The sequence below is a fragment of the Fukomys damarensis genome, unplaced genomic scaffold (genome assembly GCF_012274545.1).
Source record: "Fukomys damarensis isolate Sample0158 unplaced genomic scaffold, DMR_v1.0_HiC HiC_scaffold_11, whole genome shotgun sequence".
NCBI classification, from domain to species: domain Eukaryota; kingdom Metazoa; phylum Chordata; class Mammalia; order Rodentia; family Bathyergidae; genus Fukomys; species Fukomys damarensis.
The window spans coordinates 18,916,405-18,934,789 of record NW_022900923.1 but is presented as its reverse complement, the minus strand read 5'-3'; the positions used below and the strand labels follow the sequence as shown (position 1 = coordinate 18,934,789).

General features: G+C 33.2%; 1 protein-coding gene and 1 non-coding gene across 2 annotated transcripts in view; both read left to right on the top strand.

The window, feature by feature from the left end:
• Cop1 (COP1 E3 ubiquitin ligase) overlaps window positions 1-18,385 on the top strand; it is a 178,275-nt gene that overhangs the window by 154,111 nt on the left and 5,779 nt on the right. The window lies entirely within an intron of this gene.
• On the top strand, window positions 9,571-9,712 carry LOC117285620. The gene has a single exon (XR_004516704.1).

Below are 18,385 nucleotides of genomic sequence, written 5' to 3'. Positions count from 1 at the left end.
TGAACAGAACTGCAGTTAATGTTGGGATGTTTATGCTCCCAATCTTCTACCTACTTTTTTGTTTGTTTGTTTGTTTGTTTGTTTTTGGTACCAGGGATAGAACTCAGGACCTTGTGCTTGCAAGGCAGATGACTGCACCACTGAGCTAAATACCTGGCCCTTCTGCCTACACTTTAAAGAATAGTTTTATAATATAAATGCAGTTTCTATGTCATATTCTCACTTTACATCATAATGTCAGTTGCAAGCATTTAGAAATACAAATGGTCTCTAACTTATGATGGTTCAACTTAAATTTCTTTAATTTAGCAATCTAATAAGAGCTGTGTCCATTCAGTAAAAACTATACTTCAAATTTTCTTTTTTTTTCTCTCTCTTTTCCTGGGCAAATAGTATGCAGTATGACACTTTTTGTGGTACTGGACAGTGGAAGAGAGCCATAGTTCCTACTCAGCCTTGGCATCACGAAGGTGATTAGCCTACACTCTACAGTATAGTGTGTTATAAACTCTGATATTAGATGTGGTGCACGTAATAAATATGTTTTCGATTGATTGCATAAAGTTGAGGAATATCACTTATAAATTATAATTTGCTATTAAACATTTAGGCTGCTTCTGATTTTTCTCAGTTTTAAGTCTAGAATGTCTTTGGGCCTGTCGCTTTTTCCCTTTTATCTTAAAATATTTCTGTGAAATAAAATTCTAAGGGAGTAGGGCCGGATCAAAAGTTCCAAAAGGATTTTATAGCTCTTGACAACTATTTTTATTTTGATTTATAAAAAATAAAAAATGAGGGTCAGGGATAAAGCTCAGTGGTTCTGCCGCCTGCCTTGCAAGCACAAGGACTTGAGTTAGATCCCTGGTACCATAAAAATAAAAAATGAACCTCCGTTTTCTACTAACCATACCAGCATTGTTTATAGAAGAGAGAAGAAAGGTGAGGTAAAGAGGAAAAATCTGTGTGTATTTATTTGTATTTGCATGTAGCTCAGACTTTGGGATTAGATCTCTAGGTAAAATCCTAATTCTGCCATTAGATATAATCCTTTACTTCCTTGTTTCTAAAGGAGGATAGTATTAATATTTAAATACCTCAAAGAATTATTAGGAGATACATGAAATCATGAATGTCAGATAGTGCACATAGTAAGTTTTCAATAAATGGTAGCTAATACTTGTAATAAATTGTGTAAAAATTGGTGAATTAACATTTAAGCATCTTTCCTGTCCTCATCCTTCTTAGTATTGCATATAAGTTATTCAAGACTATTCAAGGTGTTTGTGCTGGAAGGAACAGCATGTTGTGCAGAGACTAAAGAATAGAATAAACTACAGTGAGTTTGGAGCCTGCTTAAATTTGAATGAACTGGTAAGAGTGAAAGCTGGCAATAGATTAAGGAGAGAGATTTTAAGGATCATTCTAGACCTTGCTTGAACCTTATATGCAATTCTGAAGACCTTTAAGTAGAAAAATTGACATCGAGGTTTAATATGTGATTATTTTTTTAAACACAAACAGTGCTATCAAAAGTACACAGGGAAGACTATAGAAGTATGGGCTTTGAATTTTACTTTTAGTTGAGTCTAAAAATTTGAGAGAAAATGTTTGAGGTTAAATTGACAGGATCCACTGTCAACTAGGATGGTTACTGCAAGTTAATACCAAATAATAGCTTTTTCAATTTATGTTTATCATGTCTGGTTCTCATCTCCATTTTCTCAAATTTGAAGGAGTTGCACGCTAGATTTGTTGCCCATTTGTAAGACCAATTATATTTATAGTAAGACTATACATATTACATGTAGGTCAACTAGAAGTGAAACCTTGTTTTCCCCCCACATAATATTCACCGAAATGTGACTGAGAAACTCTGGTTTGCATTATTTTACCTTACTTTTAGCACCTGAACCCTCCAATTCTAGAATGTTCTTAACCCAAGGAAGGATCCCCACTGTTAGAGGGGCATTATTCACCTCAGAATAAGAACTTTTTGATGTTAACAAGATGGAGCAAAAAGCTTCCTAAAGGAAATATTCTAAGGGAAATTGAATTTTCCTGATTAACTCTAGAAATTCTTTATTAAGCAAATTGCAGTACCTTCTAAGGACTGTGGCTCTAACATGCAACAGTTTTACAAGTAACAATGGAAAAAAATATATGCATATATATTTCATTTTTAAAAGTCTTACTGGAGCTCCAGTGGCATAATTGGTTAGCACACAGTACTTATACAAGTCTTACCTACGGTGTGTTAAACCTCCTTTTTTCTTGTGGTCTTTGCTATTTTGCTCTATTATAATGTTTCTGCTGTAGCATTAATGCTTGTGTTAACTCTAGTAGCTGTACAATGTCAGCAAGTTTCAGGTAGATCTTAATTGTATTTGAATTTATATTGTAAGAACTTCTGCTCTAATCACTTAATATTACAAGCAGTTATGTGACAAAAAATTTAAGACAATGGGTTTTTCCTAACATTGCTCTGAAGTTTTGATTGGACAGCCTCACTTATATGTCCAATAAAAGCATTGATGCTGAGCATTCAGGTTTCCAAACTATATAACTAGTCTTTATGTATTTGCATAAGTTAGCCCCTTTCCCCTTACTCTGTTAATAATATCAAATATTAAAATGAGCAGAATCAGTGTTTTGACACTTCTGACTAAAGGTAAATTAGTGAATATGATGAACTAGTTTTCCAGATCCAAACCATTTTTTAAAGCTTATTAAAACAAATGATTAGCAGTTAACTCATTTGATTACTCTTTATGGTCCTTGGGGGGTGTCTTTGATTTCCCTAGTAAAAATGTCTTAATTTGGGATTCAAGGAAAAACTACCTACATTGTTAGTTACACTGAATTCATATAATAAAGCTTTTCTTGTCTGTGTAAATATATTCTAGTAAGACATTTAAAGCTTTTATTTATTTAGAGAGTTAGGCATTAATGATTAAAAAGCAGTACCCCAAATTTTTTTATAATCTGGCAGATTACCCTGATAGGGTTATAAATAAAATTATACTACACTATCAGTTACTAAGATTTATAAAAGTTAGTTTTCTACACACCCTTTGAATTTTAATTTTCATACAGTTTAGCAGATTTTAAAGATAAAGCTATATATATATATATATATATATATATACACACACACACACACACACACACTCTTAATTCTATTTTAAATCTTTTCAGTGTAGATTCCTTTTACCTATTATTTATTTTTTTTATTCATTTTTGGTTTGTTTCTTTGTTTTTGTACCAGGGATTGAACTCAGGACCTCACACTTGCCAGGCAGGTGCTGTGCCACTGAGCTAAATCCCCAGCCCACTCATTTTTGGTTTTTTTTTTGTCAGGATCTCACTATAGTTAAGGCTGGACTTGAACTCACTGTGTAGCCCAGTTGCCCTTGAACTCTTTGGAAGTCCTCCTGTGTCAGCCTCCCAAGTGCTAGGATTTGCACCATCAGGCCTGACCACTTAACAATTTAAAAATGAGAGCAAGAGACTTTGTAATCTTAAGCAAGTCACTTTGCTTCTCTAGATGTACTGCCTCATAAGGTTGTAAATTCAAACAAGGTTTTTGATTGCAAACATTTAGCATGCCTAATCATATTTATGAAAGGAACAACTTTATTTATGAAAGGAACATGGAACAACTACCTAAAAGGGATCTTCAGGGCACTGTTACACTGAAGTCATATAAAAAATTTTGTCATGTCTGTGTAAATATATTATTAGGAAGAGAATTTCATGCTTTTATTTATTTTTTTTATTTTGTTTTTATTTTTGGTTTTTGAGGCAGGGTCTCACTATGTAGTTGATACTGACCTGCAACTCACTTAGTAGCCCAGGCTGGGCTCGAACTCACAGCGATCCTCCTGCATCAGCGTCCTGAGTGCTGGGATTATAGGCGTGCGCCACCACGCCCAGCTTATTTATTTACAAAATGATATGATAACATGATACATCAATTATATTGAGGACAGACCAGTTGTAGTGAAGAATTTCACACTTATTTATTAATACATCATTAAGAGCAAACACCTTCATAAAAATTTGTATTAGCTGGGCACAGTGGCACATACTCATAATTCCAGTGCTCAGGAGACTGAGGCAGGAGGTTCTCTGCAAGTTCCAGCCCAGCCTGGGATACATCATGAGTTCAAGGAGAACCTGAACTACATAGATTCTATCTCAAAAAAAAAATTGTATTTAGCCACACATCTCACAAATAAAAAGCAAGAATGACTAAGTAAAATTCAAAGTCATCTTTTTCCCAACTAAGCATATTAAACCTGTTTATGAAAAGATGTCTTGAATTAGGCTTAGGTATCTCACCTAGCTATATTTTTTAATGTTTTATAAGATTATAACAGTATTATTAATTTTCACTTTCCAATAAATGCAGTACAAATCTTAACTTTTAACGTGGACTTTGTAGAAAGAAATGGTAGAATAAAATATCTATAATTAAAATAAAGGGTGTGGAGCCAGGGATTTAGCTCAGTGGTTCCACTGCCTGCCTTGCAAGTACAAGGATCTGAGTTTGATCCCTGGTACCAAAAAAAAAAAGATAAAGATAAAGATAAAATGTGTGCATTTATAGTTTGTTTATTTCAAAGTGTGTTGATTATCAGTATGCCTGGTTTGCTAGAATCTGAGAATATTTATAGAGAGTGGGGAAAGGATATGAAATGAAGTTTTCATGTTATGTAGATAAAAGATAAAAGATGTTAAGTCATTTAGTTATATACTATATTTTCATTTGCTGTTAGTAAGGGATGTTATTTACTTTAGTGCAAATAATTTTCTTACTAACTGCTCCACATTATCACGAGTTCTTTTGTAATAACATTGACAATAAAAAAGGCTTACTTGGGAAACTAAGGCAGTTGATATATATGGGTACTTTTTAGTAAGATTCTGGGTTTTTTTTTTTCCTTTTTTGTTGTTGTAGTAAATAAGATTAAATTTTTATTTCATCTTTCCAAAATAAATAGAAAATCAAAGTTTTGTTGCCCTGTTATCTTTACTCCCTTGTAAAAGATACATATAAAAGCAAAAAGTCATCTTATAATCATCTTTTAAAATTTGGAGGATATATGCAATCCTAAGTGGCATGCTTATTTTGTTCTATTTTCAGTATTTTATTTCCAAACTTATTCAGTTGTATTATCTAAGATAAAAAGTTGTTCCCTTTTATTTTCCCCATCAAAGATATCTCCTGAATAGAATATTCCTCCTGACAGGAAATTCTGGCCAATAAGTTTTGCTTGTTTTTGTTTTCTTTTTAGATATTGTGGTTGGCAAATTTGAGTGACCAGATTGAAGTTTAAATTTGAAGTCCTGAATGATAAAGATTATTTTATTAATTTTACCTGTTTAATAAGAGCTCCCTCTTCATGCAATCACTATTCAATATATGCATTTTTATTTGATATTTTACTTAGAGCAACTGTATTTATAAAGTAACATGACTTACCTCATGTAAGTCTTAACTCACATTTTTGGGGAAATAAAAGTTTTTTCTACTTTTTTTCCTTCTACATATGTATGTTTAAATATAAGTGTATATATACTCAAACTTTTCAAAACCTATGGCAAATTAAGTCTTATTTCCTCCTCCATTCTTTTTCTCATTGAAAGTGTTTTAGATATTCTGAAGTTTTAACTTGTCATGGAAAAAGAGTGACATATAATTGCTATTCACTCTAATTTGTTATGACTCCTTTTGAAAGAAAAATCAGTAACATTTGCACGAGAGGAAATTTTAATGGTCTTTAATCCAGCATATTAAATTAAATATTAATGAACTAAAGGCATCTGGAAAACTTATTTTTTGCATTCCTCTGATTGTTAGCACTATTTTTGCCATTCAAAAAAATCCAATTAAGGAACATGTGCTTAAGACATAAATTGGACTTTTAATTTTTAATGTTCATCTAGTTTTTAACTTTTTAAATACTTTTCTCTTGAGGTCTTGTGTTTAACCTTTGGGTTATTTCAAAATGTATTGTTTAATATCTGAATTTGATAATTCTTCGTATATCTTCATTTTATTGTTTTTTTAAGTTTAATTTTGTTGTGGTCTGAGAAATATATTGCGTAATATTTCTTAAGTTCAGTGCTTGTTTCAAAGTTTCAAACTTAGGCTAGCTTGGTTAATGTTTCAAGTGCACTTGAGAAAAATATGCTGTTGTTTTTGTTGTTGCTGATGTTTATGTAAGCTTTATTCATAATAGCCCCAAACTGGAAACTGTGTAAATGCTCTTCAATGAAGAATGGCTATGAACATACTTTGGTTAGTAGATTATTCTGTAAATATCAGTTATGTCCAGCAGATGGCTTCAATTTTTATGTATTCTTACTAATTTTCTGTCAGTTAATAAGAGTGGGGGTATTAAAATCTCCAACTATTAATTGTTCAGTCGTCTTAGTTCCATTCCTTTTAGTTTTGCTTTATATATTTGTTTTGTGTTGTTCGGTGCATTTATGTTTATCATTATTAAAGTTTGATGTGTATTGAATCTTGTCATTATGAAATGTTCCTTTTTGACCTTGATCATAATTTTAATCATAAGCTCTATTTTGTTTGTTTGTTTGTTTGTTTGGTGCCGGTGATCAAACTCGGGTCCTTGCACTTGTGAGGCAGGCGGCAGACCAACTGAGCTAAATCTCTGGCACCATGATTTGTCTGATACTAGTACAGCCATTCCAGCTTTTTAATGATTACTGTTTACTGTTATCATATTTTCTTCCTTTCCATTTCAACCTGTTCATGTCTTTGAATGCAAAATATATCTATTAGATTTGGAATATAGTTGCATCTTTGTTTTATTCAATATGACAATACTTCCTTTTGATGTGTAAATCATTCATTTATACCTTATATATCACATTCCTGCTTATATATAACTTTCTTTACTATTTGTTACAGAGTAAAACTGCTGACAGTGAGTTGTTTTAGTTTTTCTGAGAAAATTTTATTTTTCCTCCATTGGTTTGGTTTTTTGACACAGGGTCTCACTGTATTTGAGACTCTTGAGTTGTTTTAGTTTTTCTGAGAAAATTTTATTTTTCCTCCATTGGTTTGGTTTTTTGACACAGGGTCTCACTGTATAGTTGAGACTGACCAGGAATTCACTATGTAGCCCAGGCTGGTCTCAAACTCACAGCAGTCCTCCTGCTTCTCCTTCCAAGTGCTGGGATTACAAGCATGCACCACCATGCCCAGCTTTTCCTCCATTTTTAAAACTATTTTTGCTGGATATTACACCATGAGGATGCACATTTTGTTTTTGTTTTGTTTTTGCTCAGTGTTTTAAAGTTGTTGCACCATCTTATTGCTTGTGTGATTTCTCATGAGGCATCTGCTATAATTTCTATCTGTATTCCTCTGTATATAATGCATGCTTTCTCCACCTTTTCCCCACTGTTTGTTTCAAAGATTTTTCTTTGTCTTTGACCTTCAGCAGCTTCTATGTGATATGCTGGGGGTGTGGGGGTTTTACTTTTGGTTTTTCTTTTCTTTTTACTCTCCAGCCTTTTTTCTTTCTTTTGAGACAGCAAAAAATTTCAGTAGCTCAAATTTTAAAATTAGTAGTATTTAGTTAGAAAGTCAGCCTTTATAATAAGTATAGAGTAATTACAGATATGAGTTTAATGCCATTCCTCTCTCCACTGATCCTGTCCATTACTCTTACATTGTGTGTTTACAGGTAGGCATCATACCTAAACTGTTATTTATATTTGAGATTTCTCAGCCATCTGACATAATGCTACTTGTCCAATCTCATTTCTGTTTTCTGACACAGATTATCTTATTCCATTCGGAAAATTGTTTCATTGTTCCACACAAATTCCTGCTTCTAAACTTGTATTCATGTTCTTACTCAGAATATAGAGATCTGTATTGCCTTGTCCTCTCATTTTTGCCTGTATAAATTGTCATCTTTGCTCCACCCAACCCCTACCTTGTCTCCTGCCCCTCTCCTGACCATTTATTTCCTTAGTTTATATTTTCCTCAGTTACTGATGTGTCATAGAAGGCACTTCACTAGCTCCAGTCAATGTTTTTTTCTTGTTTTACTTCCATAGGGTTGTCCCATTGACATTGCTTCCATTAGTTTTCAAGAAAATCAGAATTAAGATAAAATTTAAGTCTTCTTAACCCAGAGTGCCCACTTTATATTTCTAATTACTTTCATACTATCATGAATATGCTGACCAAAATGATAACACTGTATTGATAGTAATTATACAATACTGCTTGAGATAAAGATATTTAGGTTATAATATATTTAGTAAGAACAACTACTATTTATTTGTTTAGTGTCTGTAATTTTCTGGTTACTTTTTGGTAAGGATACTATATAAAAAATTAAACATCTTTTTTTATCCATTACTATATTCGTGGCTGAAACCCATATAACAAAAGAAATAAATGAGAGAAAAGGCTATAGCTTTATTTAATGGAATTTTCATACAGAAGGCCCACAGAAGGAGGCTCCAGAAATGAAGGCCTAACGAAACAGGAATTTGGATATTTGTGTTTAGGTTTGATGAAGAAATGGATAGGCATAGAGAAGTATACAATAATTTAAGGACAAAAGGAGTGACCATAGGTGTGTTCAAATTCTTCCATGTCCCACAGTTTTCAGAAATATAGAAATCCCTTTCATGTAGGTATGGGACAGGCACTTCTGGAACAAAGGTATTCTGACCTGTTTGAGAGGAGGGTCATAGAATGCTTTTATGGTCTGTTTCAGAGGAGAACAGGAGAAAATCAGAACTTCCTGGTTCTGCTGTTTCTTCAAATGCCAATGTACTGTGTCCCAAACCTCACTAGCGCTTTACTAGTGAAAAGTCTTTATCAAATACTTAAGATTATCTATTTTGTAGTTAAAGAAACTGAGTCTCTAAAAGAATTAAGCAGTTATGTAGTAGAACCAAAATACAGATCCAGGTCTCTGTATCTTAATTTCATTGTGTTTTCCTACTGTACTATGTGGCATCCCTAAAAAAGTACAGAACTTTAAAAATCCAACTTGTCTGGAGGAAATTTGCAAAATGCTGAGAGGCTCTTCTCGATATTCATTAGCAGCACAGTCATTTTTCGCTTGTCTCTTATGTCATTATAAACACATTGTTCCCTAGCTCTATTCAGGCAAGGGTTTTTGACATGTGATGAAAGTTGAAGGTGTCTGGAGATAATATTTGAGTGGTGTGTAGCAAGGATAATTGAGTCAATTAGGACAGCTTAGAGAAAAGACTTTGGAATACGTTGGCATGAAGGAAGGTTTGCTGAGTGTATGTTTTTGTACATTTCAATCTTACTTCTTTTGTGCATGTTATTTACGGTCTTTTCTTCCTGATGAAAAAAAAAACATTTTGATTTTGTATGCTAAATGTATCCCATTAATCGTTCTTTTTCTATTATCTGAATCTTGATTTTTATTTAGCTTATTTTAATGCATTAGTATATTTAAATGACAATTCTATGCAGTTAGAAAATTAGAATATAGAAAATTGAATATGAAAGTTATCTTAACAATGAAGTACACCAAAAATGGAAGCTGCGGGAACTGACCATGTGGACAAATGAAAAATTGCCTTTTGTCTACACATTGCAGCAATCCTACATAAACATGGAGGTCTCTGTCTGACTTAGGACAGCCTGGCTAAGTCTGATCGTTCCCCTCCTTACAACTTTTAAAACTGTCACTATTAATACTCTGTTCCTGGCCATTTTTATTATCTCTGCTTCTGTCACTATAAATACTCTGTTCCTGCCCATTTTTATTATCTCTGCTTATGTAGTATACTAGATTGCTAAAACAATGAACAATCAAATGCAGTTATTTCTGTATCTGTTTTCTCTTTTTTAGGTTTTTTAGGGTTTTTGAGAACAGGTATTACATTGGTACCTCAGTTCACAAACTTAATGCTTTCCACAATTCTGGTCACAAATCGAATTGGACAAGAACCAAATCAAATGTTCCCGTAAGGTCAACATTGAACCTAAACATTGAATTTAACTGGATTCTCATCCAATTTGGTTTGCAACAAGAATCATGGAAATAAGTAGGTTTGTGAACTAAGGTACCACTGTATAGTTTGCTTGCTTAAGGAACATACAGCCAGCAAGTAGAATGAATATAGAAATATATTTTTCTAAAGACTCACATCAGCATAACTGCTCCAGAGTTAGTGATAAAGGTCAGTCAGTATTTAAGATATGATGGACCTAATTAGAGGTAGCTTCCATGAATTATTGCATTAAAAATTGCTTGCGTAAGAAAGAGTTTTTTTCCCAAAACACAATTTGTGGAATCCTGTTGTCTATAACCAATGTTCAGAAATTACCAAGAAAAGGTTTAAGTATTTACTTTATAGTCCCAAATTTGAAATTTTGATTTTTCAGTGTGTATTTTGCTGTAAGTTGCAGATGAGAGAAGGGGAAGAGACCATGAATAAGTGGCTGGACTGGATATACAGTAGTAAGACATGCTGTAAGCAAGTCTCAGCTGGCTTTACCTATAATGAACTGTGTGAAGATCTTGATTATGGTTCTGAAATCCCCATGTTTCTTACCCTGAGTAGCTTTTACTTCAGATGATTGTTAAGTGAGTAGCTTTGTTTTTCTACGCCCTTTAGAAATCTCTAGTCTGCTCTGTTCATTTTAATAAACCATTTTGAGATTTTCTGTTCATTGTATATTTTTTCACCTAATACTCAATTTGAAATTTTGTTTCTTCTTTGCATAATAAATTCAAATGTAGACCCAAGGTCCTTCATTAAAATAACCTCTAATTATAAATGAGAAACTTACATACTATATAGGTATAATTAAGGGAAAGAATTGCCTTATAACCAAAACTCTCAATTATGTTTACAAATATATATGAAGAGGTGTCTCCACGACTATCACTTAGTGACGGTCTCAAAAAGGGATTGTCTCTAACTATGCCAAAAATTTAAGTATTTTTCCTTAGTTTTTAAAATTCTTTGCAGTGCCCTTTTTTTGAATCTCCTCAATGTCATGCCCTTCAGTTCATCCTCACATGTAACTAGATGTGTAACTAGATCTCTTCACATTTTTCTGCCAGATCATATTTGTCCCTCTGGTATCTCCACAAATTCCTCTAAGATCTAGTAGATAAAATATATTCAAACCATATGTGTGAATATGGGAACCAACAGGTTCTTATGAATAACAAGTCAAAACTAGTGATTTAATCAAAGACAGACTTTCTTGAAAGTAAAAGCAAGTGAATATTTTGTACACTGTACTAATGCTAATAATTACACAGCCTACTTTACTATCAGGTTTTTATGGGAGCTTTAGACTTTGATCCTCACAATATAAATTTTTTTTTCAATCCCTTTCCTCTCTCACAATATAAACTTTAAATGATATACAGTGGCTATTTACTCTGTCTGTACTTAATAATTGAATGGAACTGTCTATAATACTTTTATAGCCAAAGAATTATAAATCAGGTACAATCAGATGTGGAGTAGTGTATCTAAAATGTCCTCCAAAAATCTCATATATTCAAAAGTGATTGGATCATGAGGCTGCTATACTCTATTAATGAGTTCATGGCTGAATGTACTATTAAGAGATGGGGCCTGGTTGGAGGTAGGTCACTGGGGCATAACCTGGGGGTGTGTTCTTGTCCCTGGTTCCTCCCTTCTGTTTGATCCCTGGCTGCCAGGGGATGATGAGCAGCTTTCCTCCCTCTGCCCTTCCGCCATGCTGTTTCTACCCTCAGGCCAACCAACTATGGACTTAAACCAAGAACCAAAATAAACCTCTCCTCCCTTAGGTGGCATGAATTGGATATTTTGTCCCAGCAGTGAGAAAACTAACTACTGATACAGTAGCTATACCAGTTTGTTTGTTTTTGGTTTTTTTTATTAGGTTGGTACTTGTACGTGTTTTGTTTTTAGCATCCAATACTGATAACAGTTTTATTATTCTTACTCTAATTCTAAACATGAGTCCCTCTGAATATCAAATAAAAAGATTAAGTCTTAACAGGAAAATGTGATTGAATCTGGTGATTGTGATAGAGGCTGGTTCTTGGCTGATACAGATTTTCCCTTTCCTTCTTCTGTGGGTGTGGCTTTCTGTCTGCACAAGTGCATTGTTCTAAAATGTCATGAGTTTTGACTACATTGAAATCTTGGGTCAGTTTCTGAAGTATTAGGTTAGACTTTCAAAATAGTAAAACACTGTAGAATAAGCCCTGTAAGAAAATGTGCCCTCCCTAGGCCAACCTTTATCTGTTTTTATCATCATTTTTCCCATAGGAGGCTATTTGATAGTGTTGATTTTTCATATTTATTTGGCAGAGACAGAGTCCAAAATTTAGGAGTTGGATGTTTGTGTTTATATTCATGGTCATATATGCTGTTTTTTACCTTAAGATTTAAATTTCATATGCATTCATTTCTACTTACTACCCTTTCTTAAATCTGGCATAAATTATAGGAAATATCCAACACTTTGAGTAGTATGTTTGCCATAGAATATTATGGCTCATCTTATCTTCAAGTAATTATAAAAATTTTCTATATGAAATGTTTTCATTGTTCATTCAGAAAGATCTTAATTGTAAAGCTTTAAAATTTTGGAATTAAAGATATGAAAAGCCATCAAATTTAGAAGCCCTGTTGATTAGTAGTGTAAATAATTTCCTCCTGTTAGATTTCTTTCAAGACCAGGTATTTGTTTCAACAAATAAAAAATTCAGTTGTAATAAAAAATTATATTTTATCAAAATAAGGATGCATCCTATCAAAGATTGTAACTATTCTATTCTATTCATAATTATTTTCATGGTTTAGGATTAGAATGGACCCATATCATTCTAAGTAAGGATGCCAGGGATACTTAATTAGTCTGAAGAGGAAAATTTAATAAAGTGATCTTGAAAGTATTCCCTTGTTATGAAGAAAATCCATCTCCTAGATTTAAAATTAGGATTAGTTGGTGGGGATGGGTTGTTTGACCTGTCAAAGCCCTACATACTGACTGTGGAACATTTTATACCACCTTGGTTCTGTGGCTAAACCCTTTCTGCTAGTGATATATCTGGAAATCACACAGTGAGATATATAAAAGATCCAACTTTACATATAATAAGGCTTTTAGAAGTCTAGGTATGTGAGATTTGAAATGTGTCTTTATATAGTATATGAGAGCTCAGGCTCTCCTGTATATATTAAATGGTTACCTAAGACTCCTTGTTCCTGCCATTCTGATTTAGTAAATTCAAGATGGGGCTTTCAGACATGTGACAAGGTCACTAACCAGCCAGCATTAATATTCTCAATCTTCTTTTGATAAATTACTAAATCTCCCTAAGACCATGTTAAATAGAATCTTTCTCATTGAATAGCTGTGCACATTAAATGAAGTATTCCATATATAGCTCTTAACAATGTCACTGGCCCGTGGTGCTCATTAAATTGTGTGATAATGATAGATTTTTCCTTCCATTTTTGGAAAGCAAAATGCGACACAAAGCTTATTTATTATCTATCTTGGAAACACAACTCAGGCAATCAATTATATACTTTATAGACTGGTGGAAGGGCAAGCTTTAATATCTTAGTTTAAGGGGCAGGACCCCTTATTGATAGATTGTGGTTTTGTGTTCATTCTTTCTTAGATATATTTACATATATTTGTACCCAGTCCATTCTGAAAAGCTACATACTGAAAGAAAAGTCAGGGACACAAAAGAAGCCATTAGGTTTACAAAAAGCATTTATTTAAAACTCTTTGAAAATTCATCTTGGAAGCTTCATTTCAATATCTGAGTTCTCACATGCTGCCCGTGTGTAGCATAGGTTTATGTATATAATAAGGTAAATAAGCACTGTTCTCCTAGGGGGACTCTCTTAATGAATCCAATTTAGAAACAAGTGAAATACATTTAACTTTGAGATTCAAAAATAATGGAAACTCAACCTTTTAAAAACATCTTCTTTTAAGAAAAGAATGACTCTGCAAGTTAGGCAGTAGACTGTTACTCAATCGGATGAAGTATCACAGTGTCAAAACTTTCAATATTTTCTCATTCATATTTGAATCAAAATATCAAGAGGAACTCCATAAAGGATTTAGGATGGTGTGAAGGAAATGGAAAGGAATGATGAAATTGAACAATTGAATGATATTGCTTAAAGCATTGATTGGAAAAAAAATTTTAAAGATCTCTGCATATTATATCTGTCTCCAAAAAGGAAAAAGATGTTCAAAAAAAAAATGTAGATGATGTATAAAAAGAACTGAAAGGCAGTATTGAGTTGAAAGTATTCCATGGTTCCAGGATCCTGAATGAAAATTAGATTTGGCCATACACATAGTCCATGAACTACATTTTACATTTTAAGGTGCAATTGAAACACAAATATTAACACACTTCTACCTCATCCCACACCGCTGTAGGAGGAAAAAAAATGAGCCAAAAGCCCAGATTTATGTATATAATCTTGATAGGAAAAGAGCTCAAGACAGGTATGGTCTTTTATTTTCAGTGACATAAAATCACCACTCTAATTCTCTTTTCTGGTAATGAGCAAACAAGACATTTGTATTCACAAAGCGAACAACTTATTCCAAATAAAACAAGATGGAGAAAATATGAAAGAATTAACAGATATAATGTAAATTGTGAATTGTAGTTTGAAGTCTATTTTCTTAAGGAAAGATTTTAATTTGAGCCATCTTCCTCACTGTTTTGTATCCTCTAGAGACTGTATTTGCAGACACTATATGTTGTACATTGTGATTTATCATTTCCATTTTACCAAACACTTGTCTAAGGGATTTAGGTAGATGTACAGTTTTAACATATTGGACACATTCAGAAGAAAAATCAAGACTTCTAGGACAGACCGTTGACAGAACTACTTACATTAATTTTTCACTGCCCAAGTTAGATATATCTCTTGGTTTTAGAGGACAAATGTAAATAGGATTTCAAGACACATTTTCATGTCACTCACAGTCTTCTGTCACTTCAAATTGGGACTCAGGCTTAAAGATCAGTGCTGAAGCTTCACTCTTCCCACCAATAAACTCTTGAAAGAATTTGCTTTCCTTATTTTTATGACATAGACTGTAAAGTTGTTCGAGAGAAAATTTTTGAGATCCTTATTTGGCAGGTTTGTGTGCTGAGAGTGGAGCAGATGTTCCTCATATTTCCGTCTTAGGGTAGTGTTCTAGAAAGCGTGCTGGAGCCAGGTTGCCAGGCTGTCTTCCATTTTCCTTTGGGCATTATCTGTGAGACTTAGAACAAGTCACTTAATTTTTCTGTACATCAGTTTCCTCTTCTATGAAATTATAATAATTGTATCTTTCACATTCAGTTGTAGAATAAAACTTGAAAATATGTAGAAAGTATTAAGAAAAAGTAGATGGCACATGATAAATGATCAGTTGGTGAATAATGTTTGCTGTTATCTTTAACATAACTAGACAGAAGTGCTTGATTTAATTCATCGATACTAATTCTACAACATAAAAATATATTTTCTTCATTTAAGTTGTTTACCACTCAGACTGTGGAGTGAGCCAAGATGAAAGAAATTATAAGAGAATTACTTAAGAGTATTAACTCTGGAAGAGATAAATTACTTCTAATTTGGAAAATTATTGAAGGCTTTTTAAAGATTGTAGACTTTTGAGCTCGATTTCTCTTTAAAGCATAAAGTTTCAGAAGGCCCACAACAATGGAAAAGGAAGTGTCTGGACAGAAAGAAGATCATAAACAAACCAACATCTATTAAGTGCCAAACCATACTAAGTGCCATGTTAATGTAAGCTTACCATCAGTGTTTCAAGGCAGATACTCTTGACTTTTGTTTACAAGTAAAATTGAGACTCAGATTTACCTAAGATAAAAAGTGGAGTTGGAATAGTAGGAAGGCAAATGTGTGGGGATTAAATGGCAGATAGGCCCTGTGAGGAAAGTTTGTCTGTGTGGGAATCACCTCTGCTGATGAGGTGGTTATCCCTTTCTTGGTGTGGGCAGTGGCTTAGGAGCACAGAGATGGAGGGCATACCTTCACAAAAGAAATGTATCCTCTGTTTTCAGGCAGAAAGGAAGAAAGTAGAAGATAGTTGTCCTATGACTGCTTCTTCTCAGTTGCCTTCTACCTCAGACAATCTTTATACCAAAGTGACATATTTGGAGGTGATATATTCTGATCTCCTGCAACACCAAAGAAAAATTAATTCTGTGTCTTCCTTGCATAAAGATATCCACTGACTCCCTGTTATACATAAAATTCTGGTGCTAGTATGGTAGTTTGTGTGCTTAACTGCACCTACTATTCCCATCCAATAAGCTAATACACAAGATGCTTTCTAGTTAGTGTCTCATCCCAGAACCATTTTCTCTAAAATTCATTGCATTTACATGACCGTGTTCCTTTACCAAATATATCCGCTATCTTTTTGACTGAGAAATTTCAACTTTTACTTTTCCCTTTGTTGCCTTATTTTTGAAGCTTTGCTCGCCTTTTTTCAGGTAGAGGATCACCCTTTTCTTGCTCCCTTAGTTTCCCTTTTGAACTTAACTTCTTATGAGAATATAATGTTTTTCTGTTTAAAAATCTACTTCCCCTGCTGGTCTGTAATTTCAAAATCAAACTGTCTTATTCTTTAAAATTCAGTACCCATTGCAGTGTCTGCTATGTAGTATCTACCTTAATGATGACTGAGTGGATGTTGATTTATAAATAAAATGTACCTAGGAAATTTCCCTCTTTATCTCTGGTCATATTCCTAATTCTGAAGCTACTTTTTCTGAGATTTTATGTTTGGTACTTTTTCTGATAGCAGTATAGCTCTTCCAGCTTTTTTATGATTAATTTTTGCATGGCACATCTTTTTTGTCTTTGTTTCTGTGTTACATTTAAAACATGTTTCTTATAGGCAGCATGGAGTTAACATTTGCTGTTTTATCCAATCTTATAATCTGTGCCTTTCAACTATAGTACTCAGACAATTTACTTTTTATTGTTAGTTTATTTGGGTTTATGTCTGTTACATTTTTATTTTTATAACTGTTCTATTATGCATTCCATTGTCCCTAATTTCTTTTTTTTTTTTTAAGTGCATTTTCCCTCTCTTCTGGTTTATTAGTTGTAGTGTTTCTTTTACATTTTTAGTGGTTTTTCCAAAGTGTGTAATATTCATATTTAAACTTTCACAGTATCTTCAGATTATACAACTTTGTACATGGAAGAACCTTACAACAATATATACCTCTTTAACTTTGTGCTTTCGTTATGTGTATTTTACTTGTTTATGTGATAATCGCTATAACACATATTATCTTTGCTTTAAGTACCCAATTATCTGTTAAATTTAAAGACAAGAAAGCAGACATCTTTTATCTTACCTACATATTGACAATTTCCAGCAGCCTTCATCCCATTTTTATGTGGTATAATAACACTTCAGCTTGAATAACTCCCTTTAACAATTTCTTACAGTGGAAGTGTACTTGCTACAGTAGTACAAGGATGAGCAGTTAATATATAAACATGGAAATGTTCCGGTAAAACTTAAATACAAAAGACAGGTTGTAGAATGATATATGTGGCCTACAAGCTATAGTTTCCTGACCCCAGGTCTAAAGAAGCATTTACCTTAAGTCTAGGTTATCCCTGCTCATAAAGGATGGTCCCCAGCACAAGATTCTGGTCAGTGCCCTGAAGTCTTAATAACCTGAGTGCTTCCAAGCAGAAAGCCAGAATGAGTATGGAACTCAGTTTCCCTTCTCTCAGAGATTACGGTCCTATACTGCTTATCGTTCAGTGTTGCCATATGTATTTTGTTCTAGTTGTTTATAGTAGAAGGCCAAATCCAGTTCATTTACTCTGTCATGGTCAGAGGTTGGAGTTGTTTCTACCTCCTGTGTTTACTTATACCTGTACTAAAATTCACATTTAAAATCAGCTAAATGTATCCTTAGGATTAAATCTTCCGATTACAAACTAAGCAGATAATTATTTCTCGTCGCTCAGGATTTTCGTGTCATGGCTGTAATTCAACTGAAGCAAAAACTGTTCCAGTAGATGCAGATTTGTGTTAGTGGAAATTACTGGATTATCACTGACATTATAAGCAAGTTAATAGTGTGTGTGCAGTTCTGTTTTTATAAAGACCTAATAATTTTTGTTTTCTTAAGCTCTTCCTATTATAAAAAATATATAATGGGTTCTTTATCAGCTTAGTGTTGAAGAGAGTTGTTTGGGTTTTTTTTGCTCCAGAACTTCAGTTTCCAAAACAGAAGGAAGAGATAATGAGAAGTACTAACTGCCTTTTTTTTTTTTTTTTTTTTTTTTTTTTTTT